The 13,024-nt window shown below is 39.7% G+C and overlaps 1 non-coding gene across 1 annotated transcript; it reads left to right on the top strand.

The window, feature by feature from the left end:
- The first annotated feature begins 712 nt into the window (after positions 1-712).
- On the top strand, positions 713-819 carry LOC141669346 (small nucleolar RNA R71). The gene has a single exon (XR_012553633.1). It is a non-coding gene; the product is annotated as a small nucleolar RNA R71 (small nucleolar RNA).
- The last annotated feature ends 12,205 nt before the right edge of the window (positions 820-13,024 follow it).

The raw sequence follows: 13,024 nt of genomic DNA, 5'->3' as shown, positions 1-13,024 counted from the left end.
CGTGTCACTGGGAAGTGTGCCAGGCTGATGATTGAGCACTGTATTGGCTATTTGACCAATTTGATTTTCCAAGGTCTTGATCGACACCGCCTGACTCTTGCACAACAGCTTAAGTTCCTCAAAATCTGCACTAGTGGGTGCTGCTGCACCTCCCTGTTGAGGATATGATTACCTTTGAGCATACTACTATGGTTGATGGAATCCAGGTGGATTGAACTGTTTACTCACACCTTGCTGATATGGTGGCTGAATAGCATTCTGATTATTACTCCAGCTGAAATTTGGATGATTTCTGTTGTTAGGATGATAAGTAGCGGGCACAGGCTGCTGTTGTCACTGATAATTGTTCACATACTAAATAGATTCGTTGACAAGAGAACACTGATTCGTAGCATAAGAACCTGCACAAAGCTCACAGACCATAGCTATTTGATTGACTCCATAGGTAGCTAGATAATCGACCTTCATAGACAGCGCTTGGAGCTGCGCTGCAATAGCGGTGGCTGCATCGACTTCCAGAATACCTGCTACCTTCCCAGGAATCATCCTTTGAGTTGGGTTTTGATGCTCATTTGCAGCCATAGTCTCAATAAGATTATAAGCCTCAGTATAGCTTTTGGCCCAAAAGGCGCCTCCAGCTGCTGCATCGAGCATGGGTCGAGATTGGGCCCCCAAACCATTATAGAAACCAGTGATCACCATCCAATCGGGAATTCCATGATGTGGACACTTTCTCAACATTTCCTTGTAGCGCTCCCAAGCTTTGCACATAGATTCTGTAGGTTGCTGCACAAACTGAGTAACAACACTCCTCATAGCAGCAGTCTTTGCCATTGGATAAAACTTCACCAGAAACTTTTGCGCAAGATCTTGCCAAGTAGTGATGGACCCAGCTGGTTCAGAATGTAACCAGTCCTTAGCTTTATCCCTCGGTGAGAATGGGAAAAGCCTCAGCTTGATAGCCTCATCAGTCACGCCATTATATTTGAAAGTACTGCAGATCTCGATAAAATTCCTTATGTGCATGTTAGGGTCTTCAGTCGCAGCACCTCCAAAAGAAACAGAATTCTGCACCATCTGAATAGTGCCCGGCTTGATTTCAAATGTGTTAGCTTGAATGGCCGGATGAAGAATGCTTGACTGAATGTCATCAATTTTATGCCGAGAAAAGTCCATAAGAGCTGGATCGGCCGGAACAATTCGATCACCCATGATTACTGGTTCTTTCTGCTCACTTCCTGAATCTGAATCTTCAAAATCTATCTTCTCCGGAATATCAAGAACTTCGTCTGTCTCCTCATTTGTATCTAAAGTCCTCTTGCGAGTACGAGAACGAGTTTGCATAAACGCTCGCTAAAGTACCTGAAACACAACCGAAAACAATAAGTAACACGTCTTAATCACTGAGTCCTAACGACCAATGATGGTAAGTAAATAAACTAAACAAATACGCTGAGTCCCCGGCAGCGGCGCCAAAAACTTGTTAGGGCGAAAACACGCGCTAATAATACACGCAAGTATAAGCGTTCGCAAGTAATATAGAATACTTTCTAGTTCGTTCCCACAGAGACTTAGACTAATTATGTTCAATTAAACTCACTCACCAATGTATGATTACTTCTCAATGTTAAGACAATAACACTTAGATTTGTTAACTAATTATTAACTATAATTAACTACTAAAATTAACCCCTTAATTAACACTTCAAATTAACAATATTAAAACACTCACGAGATCACAACTTCATTACTACTTCATTCAATAGTCATTGTTATTACCCTTAGCATGCAACAGTGATGATATTAATCAAATAAAACGAAACTGATAAAAGCCAACTTTGATTGTACTAATACCATTCTACCAAACATCCACAATTAAGATAGAAGTTGAATAGGCATCAATTATGTTGAGTCCCTATATGTCTACAGAAATTGACAACATAATGATTTAAGCACAAGTTATTCCTTTTGATTACATAGGGCGAATAAAATGGTTAGAGTTACCCACTAATCATGCAGACTCGTATATGAACCTATGCTAGCATGGCAAGTTCTAAATCTCAAGATGCAACGTCGCTTCACAAGAGATTAACACCCTATATTATATGTTCGCGACGCACATAAGACGAATACGCGCAACCAATACTAGATATCAAACAATCATCACATACTAAGGTATTAAACAATTAACTAAAGAATTCCATAGTAAATCCATTACGACCCCATGATCACGATTAGCCCATGTTAGCACTTATCGTCATCATGGGTTCATATGAAAACATGATAAATAAACACAAAAGAATAATACTAAACTAATTATATTAAACCAGAGTACGTCACAAGAGTAAATAGGTTCAGAGTAAAGAAAACTAGCATCCAACGTTACAACGAAATAAAGAATCACAAGAAAATATGCTTCCTCTTCGTTGCAGTATGCTAAAACGGTCTTCTTCCTTATCTTCTTTGCTCCTTGATTAATACAACGATTCAACACACATGAAACGTCTCTGAAATCTACTTATATAGAAGTCCCATAAAATTCAGATTACTCAGAAGTTGGAAGCAAAACAGAAATAGAAGTCTAAAATTAATATTCTGATTTTCCGTCCCTGCGCGGCCGCTCAGCATAACTGAGCGGGCGCTCCGAACCCTACTGGAATTTTTGTCTGTTTGCTCCGTTTCTTCGCTGTAATCTGCTCCTCTCTTCCCACTTGCAACGCTGAACACATGCCAAGGCTTATTAATGATGATTTCTCCTCTGAAATGCAACTAATACCCTGAAACGCACAAACACTAAAAAAATGCATCAAATACACAAAATACTTGATTTCAAGACACCAATTTAAGCTATAATAAGACGTTCTAAGTGGTATAAAATGCCACTTATCACCCACACATAAAGAAGACAGTCAAATACAAGACCATTGACCCACGTACACATGTAATTCACATAGCACGTAAACATATAGCTCACCTATCACATAATTCATAACACATATGACTCGGTTCGTCAAAAGGTTCGACCTAATACGTTTAAAACTAAAATCGGGTCAAAATATGATTTTCAGTCACTATGCGACTCAGAATCGATTTACAAAACAAGCGACCTTTCGAAACAAAAGGATTTGGGTCTCGAAAGTATTTTTATTGAAAGCGGAATATTTTCCTGAGTCTAGAGGAGTTTGTTTCGTATTAAACGGTCGAACGGTTGATTTATTATGAATTTTTGAACATTTTTCGGAATTAAAACGGTCTCCGAATCATTTTATAATTAAATAATGGGGCTAAAACACCCGAAAATAATTTTATAAGAATTATCGAGCCTGGAAAATCATTTAAAATAATATTTTAAAGCTCGAAACTATTTTTCAGAATTTTTAAATCAAAAAATGAATAATTAAATCTAATTAAATAATCAATTAAAATTAATTAAAAACTAATTAAATTAATTAATAAATTAATATTTAAATTAAATTGACTAACTAAATAATTAATTATCAACTAAAATTAATTAACTAAATAATTTGGATTTAGTTTTGAATTAAAATAAATTTTCAGAATTAAAAATAATGATTTTCAAAATAAAAATGAATTTTTAGAAAAAAAACTGAATTTTTATTTAAAATAAAATAGAAATTGCAGAAACATGTTTTTTATTTTGGAATAGGAGAAAACAGGATCTAAACTAGGTCGAATTCGGGTTATAGCCAGGTCCTCAAGAAACCGGCCGGGTCGCCAAGAACACCCGCCGGATTTCTGGAAAACCCATAAACCGACGAGGTTTTCCGGTGACCGCGGTAAGTCTGGCGGAACTCCGAAAACACTTAGAAAGCATCCAATCAACCTCGTTTCGATCAATTTCAATACCAAATCGATTCCAAATCCTACTATGAACAAATACGCCAACCAAGAAATCAAAAACATTGCCTGAGTCGACTTTTCCGATCCAAAACGTCGAATTCTCCGGTGAATACATCGGAAAATCAAATTCAGCCAATACTCAACAAAAACTTACAATCTTGGTATCAAAATAATCCTGAATTCATATCCAAACTAATCACAATCTTAAAACTAACAAACAAATACCAGGTAATCCAGAAATTCAATTCAAAAATCTGATAAACTCAAGAGCTCGATTTTTAACATGTTGAACTAAAACGTCAATAAAACCGGTCCAAATAAATCATATTAATTATAATAAAGCTAACTATATCATCAGAAACAATCAAAAACTCATAAAATCAAAAGCCCCGATTCTTGAATATAAACCCTAAAATTTGACTTTATAGATTACCCATCCTTGGTTGATTTTGATGCTGAAATCAGAAAGAGGATGTTGAGAGCTTCATTACGGATATTCATACTTGTGATTTGGACCACAGAATCATTCCCAAATTTGCTTTGATCTTCAAGAACAAATCAAAACCCTGACCCTAATTCTTGAGAGAAAAATCTGATTTTCTGAAAAATAAAAATAAAAACTGATTTTTAATAATAATTATTAATCAATAAAAAGCTATTTATACTTAAAGAATATTGGTACGCATTGGATCATATTGGATCGATAAATTTGTTGCTAAGCCGCTAAGTAACTGCAAAGCGATCCGAAAATAGATTACTTAGCCGCTAAGTAATTATAAAAACGATATAATTTCATATCAGATTTGGATAATTATCAACACTGGGCTTCTTATAAAATACTCCATGAGAAAATAATGTAAAAATATCCCGTCTCTCAAGAATACGGGTTTTATAAATTTATCAAAATGACTATCGTATCGAAAATCTTACGTCGGGTCGCGCAAAAAGTCAAAACACGGAAAATGTCCGGAATTACTAGATTAGGTTAGGAAGGAGTTTTCGGAAGAGTTTCGGGTTGTAAAAACGTAAAAACGGTTGAGGTTGGACGATTACCGACTTTATAAAATAGTTTTATAATTACTCAGAAAATAATTAATAAATCCATAAATCATTATAAAATCATATAACAGTCCAAAAATTACCAGAAAAATATCACAATTATCTATATTTTATTCAGGACAAATAAAAATTAAAATACTCAAATAATATCACATATAAACACCCAAACACCAATTCCAATTATCAAATAATTCACCAAAATTCACATAAAAATCACATAAATAATTCCAAATAATAATAATAATATTTGAAAATATGGGATATTACAATCTACCCCCCTTATAAGGATTCTGTCCCCGGAATCAGTAGAAGAGAGCACTAAGGGTTTTCTAACCAACTTCCCTAATCTTGCATACTTAACTTTTCTCAAAATTTCCAATAACACTGAAATTTCTTATACCATACAATTATCACGGGAGCTTCACTCTGCAACATTGTTCCATCCACATCTTTTAACCAATTTCACAATAGAACCACTTTTACTGATCGCGAGAAAGAAAAATAGAGAGAAAGAGAGGGATAAAGAAAAAAAAAGAGATATAGAGAAAAATAAAGAAATGGATTGACTTCGTTATATGCCACTGGTATTCTAATCGTATTGCAATCCACTGTCGTCTTTCGTAATTCCATCACATCGCCTTACTTTGACTTGACCAGGATACTCAACTTAACTTGATTGGCATACCTTCGAATATTTGGAATGATAAAATCATAGAATTTCAAAAAGAAAAGAATTTGATACCATATCGGGACCAAGATCTGAATTTGAGAAAAAGTATTGTTGAAATAAAAGAATAACTGAGAGATCAATGTGATCAAATGAACTTGGTATTGCGTGCCCAAATTATGACACTACTAAAGGTTGTTAACCTTCATGTATTCACAATACACACAAGTGATGGCATCCCATCCAACTCCTATCACACATACAGGTATACCTTGTGTCCCCTATAGATAGGGTTGTTCATCTCAGTCAGAATGAAAGAATATCAAAGGAATTCAAAATCAAATAAATAAAACTGAAAAGATTTCAAAGCTAATATTTCTGAAGAAAAATGAAATCCAGAAAACGAGATTCTGGAACAAAATGATTAAACGAGTGTTAGGGAATATATCCTCTAACAGATACCTCTTTTGAGAGTGGTCAAAAGAAATTATAGAAAGAGAAGGTATTGCCAAAGTCTTAATATTTATCTCCAATTTGAACTCTCCAGTTGACTCGCCATCTGATTCTAGACGCTTCTTCGTGTTCCAAGAATATCGATAATCTTCATCGTCGTCGAATTGTAGTCTCGAAAGATTCCACAATAGAAGTTTGCAGCTTCCTGGAGTTCCATCCAGCTTAGCACAACCATCTCAAACGAATGCGCCTATCTTAACTTACTCGTTGGTACTATATCCCAATAGTCCAACAGGAACTCGATATGAGCTCAAACGTCCTCACATAGCTATACACACTCCTACACACTCTCGTTTTTAGTTTATTATAACCTCAGCTCGGATACCAACCTGTAACGCCCCCAAATCCGGGGTCAGAGGATTTGGTCGTCACTATGAAATCTCAATCCAAATCAACCTGTTTAATCAATAAATAAATTCCAGCGGAAGATATTTATCATAAATGACCCCAACTAATCCAAGATCTTTTAAGGTTACAGTTCTAGAAACAAAAATCCAAATTCCATAAATAAATTTTTCACTTTCTTTTAAAACTCTTTTCAATAAATTCCAACTCAAAACTAAACCCACTAGTATAACTTCGAAATGAAGTATACTAGGCCCAAATATAATACATAACTATAATATAATAAAATATGAACAACTTTATACAATAAAACTTACACTAGCCCGCAAACCCTGGATCAACCACCTTCCAAGAGCTTCTTCTTTGCTTCCTCGAATTTCACAGCTAAATAGCGCAAGTTAATCCTCAGTGGAGGTTAAATTTGAAAACAAGCAAGTATGAGTGGAAGAAATGCTCATCAAGATCATTATAGCATATATATGGACATTTTGATATAAAACCGACATCTGCAATAGCGCATAACATTTAAAATCATAATTGCTGAATCATAAAATTTTAGTTGAGGAATCCCAGAATTGATTCCTTAATTGTATTCAAAACCATTTTGATATTTTTGAGCGAAATGCTTCAGCAATACTTTGAATCTTGACGAGAATAAAACTCGTAAAATAGTGTTTACGAAAATATCAACAACCAACACACCAGACAAGCACGACGCGTGTCAGAGGCCGTTAGAACACTCTGAAGGTGGTCCTCCCCTGGACACGTGTAAGCAATCCCCCCAAGCCAGGCGTCCTCCGCTCCCAAAATCCAACGGCCCAGATTTAGAGGTAACTACCCCTAAACCCTACCTTGGGGCTATATATACCCCCAAGGCTGAAAGGTTTAGGGGTTGAAAAAAATTCACACTCACACACTCTCATACATTCAAAATCATACAGCAGCCATCACATATACACATCCACACACACACACACACAACAGCCTTTACATTACTTACGTAAACCTTCTTCTTTCCAAAATCCTGCTCTTATTCTTACACCGGAGGCGCCGTGGGAGCCAAACCCCCCTTCCGGTATTGTTTTGCAGGCGCCCAACCTGCAGCTACACCTCTCCCATGCACAGAAGGTCCAGAAATGCCATCGGACGGAGCCGCCCGCTCACCGGAGTTATCATTTGGCGCTAGAAGGAGGGGCGCTCCATCCTTGGGTCTCGGTGCCCCTGGATTCATCTTCATCAGCAAACTCTCGAGAGAGTCCACTTTCAAACCTGTAAGAACATAAACAACCAAACCCTTTCTTGAATATGAATGTTCATTTTAGCCACGTTTGTGTGAGCTTGTTGCTTTAGGCCACGTTTGTGTGAGCCCACTCTTGTTTGTTAAGTTTTAGTTGTTTAGGGTTTGATAATCTTGATAATCTTGAAGCCTGGGGTTTAATAGTCTTGGTGATTTTAAAACCCAGAACTGTTTTAGCTTGCATATTTTCTTTTGTGTTCAAGAGCCTGCTGTTCTTGTTTGGTATTATTGTTAGCAAAACCCAGAAAGTTTATTTCTGTTATTTTGGAAATTTTTTGTAACATTCAAAAAAGCAACCTCAGATTCACATTTGTAGCCTCAAATCTTGGTCAGTTGTTTGTACAATTGTGGTAATGGCAAGAGCAGGAAAAAATACAGCTGGTAGGCCCTCCGCCAGTACCCACATTCAGGATCAAGACCCCTCTCAAGCCCAAGAACCTGGAGGAGACAGAGAGATCTTCCAGGAGCAACCACTGACGCAGCATACCCCGGTAAGGGATGCCAGAAATGTCATAGAGCTCAATCAGTACAAGTACACCAATGTTCCAGTTGCAGAGGAGCATATGGCCAACTTAACAAGCCACGAACTTGCTGAAGCAATCAGGCTCTACAGAAATGAACAAGCCCGGGCTCAGATGGAATTTGAACACGATGATGAGCAAGAAGAGTCCGGGGACTCTCAGCAATCCAGGAGATCTGTCTTCGACCGAATTGGGGCCAAGGCAAAGAAAAATCAAAAGGAGCCTAGCAAGAAGGAGACAGAAGCAACCAGAAAGAAAAAGTTAGAAGAAATCAGAGAAAAGATAAAAAAGGAAGATGAAGAAAAGCTGGAGCAAAAAATTCAGAAAAGAATACAACTGGAGGAGGAGAGGCTCCTAACTAAAGCAAGAGGCAAAAGAACTCGGAAGGACCCTACCCCGAACTTATTTCTGATGACGAAGAGGAGGGTCAGAAAGATCTCAAGGACATGATTTATGAGCTCCAGAGAAAAATGGAGAAAGAATCCGGGGTGGAAGTTGGGGAGACCCTCACACCCTTCAGCCACTCCCTAGAAGCAATCCCTCGACAGAAAAATCTCAAACACTACAACTTCGATTCTTTCGATGGGCTGGGGGATCCGGAAGAGCACCTCAACTACTTCGAACAGATAGCTCAGATATACTATTATAATGACTTGACGAGATCCAGATTCTTTGCTTCGACCCTCAAAGGGGGGGCTCAAAGATGGTTCAGCAGAATCCCATCAAGAAGCATCCACTCCTGGAAAGAATTCAGAGGAGCCTTCCTTAGAAGATTCAGAGCCAACAAAACACATGAAATGCACATGGGCCACCTGGAGACAATCCGCCAGTATGATAACGAAGCACTCTCAACCTATATGCGGAGGTTCTAGGAAGCCATCAACAAAGTTTCGAATCTCGATGAAAGGGAGGCTCTAAGCATATTTCGAAGAAACCTAGATCCAGAACACAACGAGAGATATATTGTGGAGTTGATAAACAAAGAGCCCCAAAGCCTTGTCGCTGCTTATTCTATGGCAGCCCGGTTCATAAAAGAAACGGATGTTCTCCAGGCAATGAGAATGACTCGGAATGGAGGGAATAGGAACAAATCTTCTGATGACCGACCGAGAGGGGGTTACCATCAAGAGAAAAAGTTCAAACAAAGCAACCAAACCCAACAAACAAACGTTGTACAAAACACCCCAATATTCCAAAGATTGGGTCCTAAAATAGAGTCCAAAAGTGATCCCGGTCCACCTAGGCAGGCAAGGGAGCCTAGGCAAGAGCCAGAGTGGACACAACTAAACAGGACCCGGGAAGAGATACTGAAGGAGATCAAGGGAAAACCATTCTACTATCCTCCAAAGCCAATGCAGACTCCCCCAGAGAGCAGGCCTTACAACAGGCAGTGCGACTACCATGAAACCCATGGACACAAGACTGAAAATTGTCTCTCTTTAAAATACTTCATTGAAGACCAAGTCAAGAAAGGCAACCTGAATTAATACATCCCAAGGGAGAAAAATCAGAGAGAGAAAAGGCAAAGAAAAGGTAAGAATGTGGTAAACGTGGTCCTGGGAGGTTCACACTCTCCCCCTAGGAGCCTGGGCTCAGGAGATGAGGTATTCTCCATTCAATCCTACACGGAGATGATGATCTCATTCAGCAGCAAGGATTATGAAGGAGTCAACCCGAATCACAACGAAGCCTTGGTTGTAACACTTGATATCTTTGACAACGAAGTAAGAAGGATGTTGATCGATAATGGATCCTCAGTAAACATACTCTTCAAGCATACTGTGGACAGGATGAAGCTTGGGAGCGTACGCTCCAATGAATGCCAAGAGGACCCTCTATATGGGTTCGGGAACAACTTGGTCCTGATCCAGGGAACTTTATACTTGCCAGTCGTATTCGGATCGGGCCCAAACCAAGTTACCCATGTGATAAAGTTTTACGTGATCAATACTCCTTCATCCTACAATGGCATAATCGGACGCTCGGCCTTGACCAGGATCCAAGCAATCACCTCCATATCATATTTGAAAATAAAATTCCCAACTCCAACCGGGGTAGGAAAAATCAAGGGAGACTATGAGGTAGCTGAAAGATGTTATAGCCAGGCTCTGGTAATGGCTGAAACCCACCAAGACAACAAGAGAAAGGCCGTGGTACTCCGGAAACAACAAAGTATTAAGAAACATCACCCCCACTCAAGGGATGATGCGAGGAAAGAAGTTCAGGTAATAGAGTCCCTCTCAAATCCGAAAGCAACCAAACCAAGCTCAGAAGAGCAAAAAAGTAACCAAGTCACAGAAGGGATCGAATTGAGCCTAGGCCTTGGCCAAACCAACCCTACTGTGCAAGCAACCAACCCAGAAAAAATTGGAGAAAGAAACAATAAAGAGATGACAGCCCAGGCTCAGATTTATATGAAACAGAACACAGAGGCTCGGATCCAGAAGATGGTATCAAATACGGATCAATCCAAGATAGAGGCCGCTGTTGAAACAAAAACAATTCTGATCAGTACAAGCGATCCTTCCAAAAAGATAAAGATAGAATCCGGGCTCGAGGCTAATTTCAGAAAAGACCTGGTATCACTACTCCAAGGGTACTCTGATATATTCGCTTGGACCCCGAAAGAAATGCCCGGGTTGGATGAATCCATAGCGATGCATAGTTTGGACGTCAACCCAGAGAGGAAGCCAGTCAAGCAAAAGAGAAGAAATTTTGCCCCAGAAAGGCAGAAAGCAATCGATGAAGAAATTGAGAAACTACTGAAAGCTAGAATAATATGCGAAGTCAAGTACCCGGAATGGCTGGCAAATGTAGTGATGGTGAAAAAAGCAAACGAAAAATGGAGAATGTGTATCGATTACACAGACCTGAACAGCGCATGCCCCAAAGACCCCTACCCCTTGCCAAACATTGATCAATTGATCGATGCGACTTCTGGGCACGTGATGCTAAGTTTCATGGACGCCTACTCGGGGTACAACCAGATCAAGATGAATCCCAGAGACATTTTAAAGACAGCCTTTATCACCCACAGGGCGGTATATGCCTATGTAATGCTGCCGTTCGGATTGACTAATACGGGAACAACATATCAAAGGGCAATGAATAAAATATTCAAGGACCAGATTGGAAGGAATCTGGAATCCTATGTGGATGACATGATTGCAAAATCCACAAGCGTCCCCGGGCACATAGGAGACCTGAGAGAATGCTTCGACAACTTGAGAAAATACTCACTCAGGCTCAATCCAGAAAAATGCACATTTGGAGTAGGGGCAGGAAAATTCCTTGGATTCATGATAAGCAACCGAGGAATTGAAGCCAACCCAGAAAAGATAAAGGCAATCCAAGAAATGAAGGCCCCCAAAACACAAAAAGATGTGCAGAAGCTAGCAGGATCACTAGCAGCACTCAGAAGATTCATCTCGAAGCTAGCTGAGAGATGCGTACCCTTTTTTGACCTGTTAAAAGGAGCAACCAACAAGAAAGAAGTTAATTGGAGCCCGGAATGCCAAAGCGCATTTGAAGAAATCAAAAGGTACCTTTCTCAACCCCCCGTGTTAACAAAAGCTCAACCCGGGGAACCCCTATCCCTTTACCTGTCAGCAGGGGCCCTGGCAGTTGGAGCAGCCTTGATCAAGGAAGAGAATGGCAAACAGCAACCAGTTTATTATGTGAGCCAAGTGCTAAAAGATGCAGAGACCCGGTACCCGAGGCTAGAAAAGTTTGCTTTTGCCTTAGTCACAGCATCCAGGAAACTCAGACACTACTTCCAGGGAAGGGAGATACGAGTTGTAACAAATCAACCATTAAGGAAGATAATATACAAGCCAGATGTCTCAGGGAGGTTGGTAAATTGGGCAGTTGAGCTAAGTCAGTTCAATCTAAGTTTCATTCCTATAACAGCAATCAAAGCCCAGGCTCTAGCTGATTTCATCATAGAATGTAATTTCCCAGAAGAAGAGCCTGTGCCCATGTGCATTGACCCTAAGAGAAACACAGATCAAGAAATAGAAGCCTGGGCCCTCAAAGTTGATGGTTCTTCAACAAATGAAAGATCAGGAGCCGGCCTCATCCTAAAGAGCCCAGAAGGATTCACAATCCAAACAGCAATCTCCTTTGGCTTTTCAGCGACAAACAACCAGGCAGAGTACGAGGCCTTGATCGCAGGATTGATGCTAGCAAGAACACTCAGGATCCAGAATCTCAAAATCTACAGCGACTCCCAGATCGTCGTAAAGCAAACAAATGGTGAGTACATAGCCAAGGATCCAGTTCTAGCGAAGTACCAGGCTCTGGTCCAAAGCTACCTCGCCTTGATACCAAAAATACAAGTCATCCAAATCTGCAGAGAGGAAAATTCAGAAGCTGATACACTATCTAAGCTTGTTCAAAATTCATCAGATTTGGATTGCTCCGTCTACTTCGAAGAATTGCAGAAACCGAGCACAGAGTCTGAAGAAGTCATGGAAATAGACAACAGTCCGAATTGGATGACTCCATTCATTAACTACTTGGAGAAGGGAGAGCTCCCGGAGGATAAGGGGAAGGCACAAAGGTTAAAGGCAAAAGCTTCAAAATTCTTCATGGAAGAGGGAATACTCTATCGCCGGACCTTCTCCTCCCCAATCCTCAAGTGCATAGGCCCAGGAGAGGCACATTACTGCCTCATGGAAGTTCACGAAGGAATCTGCGGGGACCACATGTCCGCAAAAGCACTAGCTCACAAAATCATAAGGCAGGGGTACTACTGGCCTA

Source organism: Apium graveolens, chromosome 6, assembly GCF_009905375.1.
Source record: "Apium graveolens cultivar Ventura chromosome 6, ASM990537v1, whole genome shotgun sequence".
Classification (NCBI taxonomy): Eukaryota; Viridiplantae; Streptophyta; class Magnoliopsida; order Apiales; family Apiaceae; genus Apium; species Apium graveolens.
Note: the sequence above shows the minus strand (reverse complement) of the source record. Positions and strands in the feature narration are given on the sequence as shown.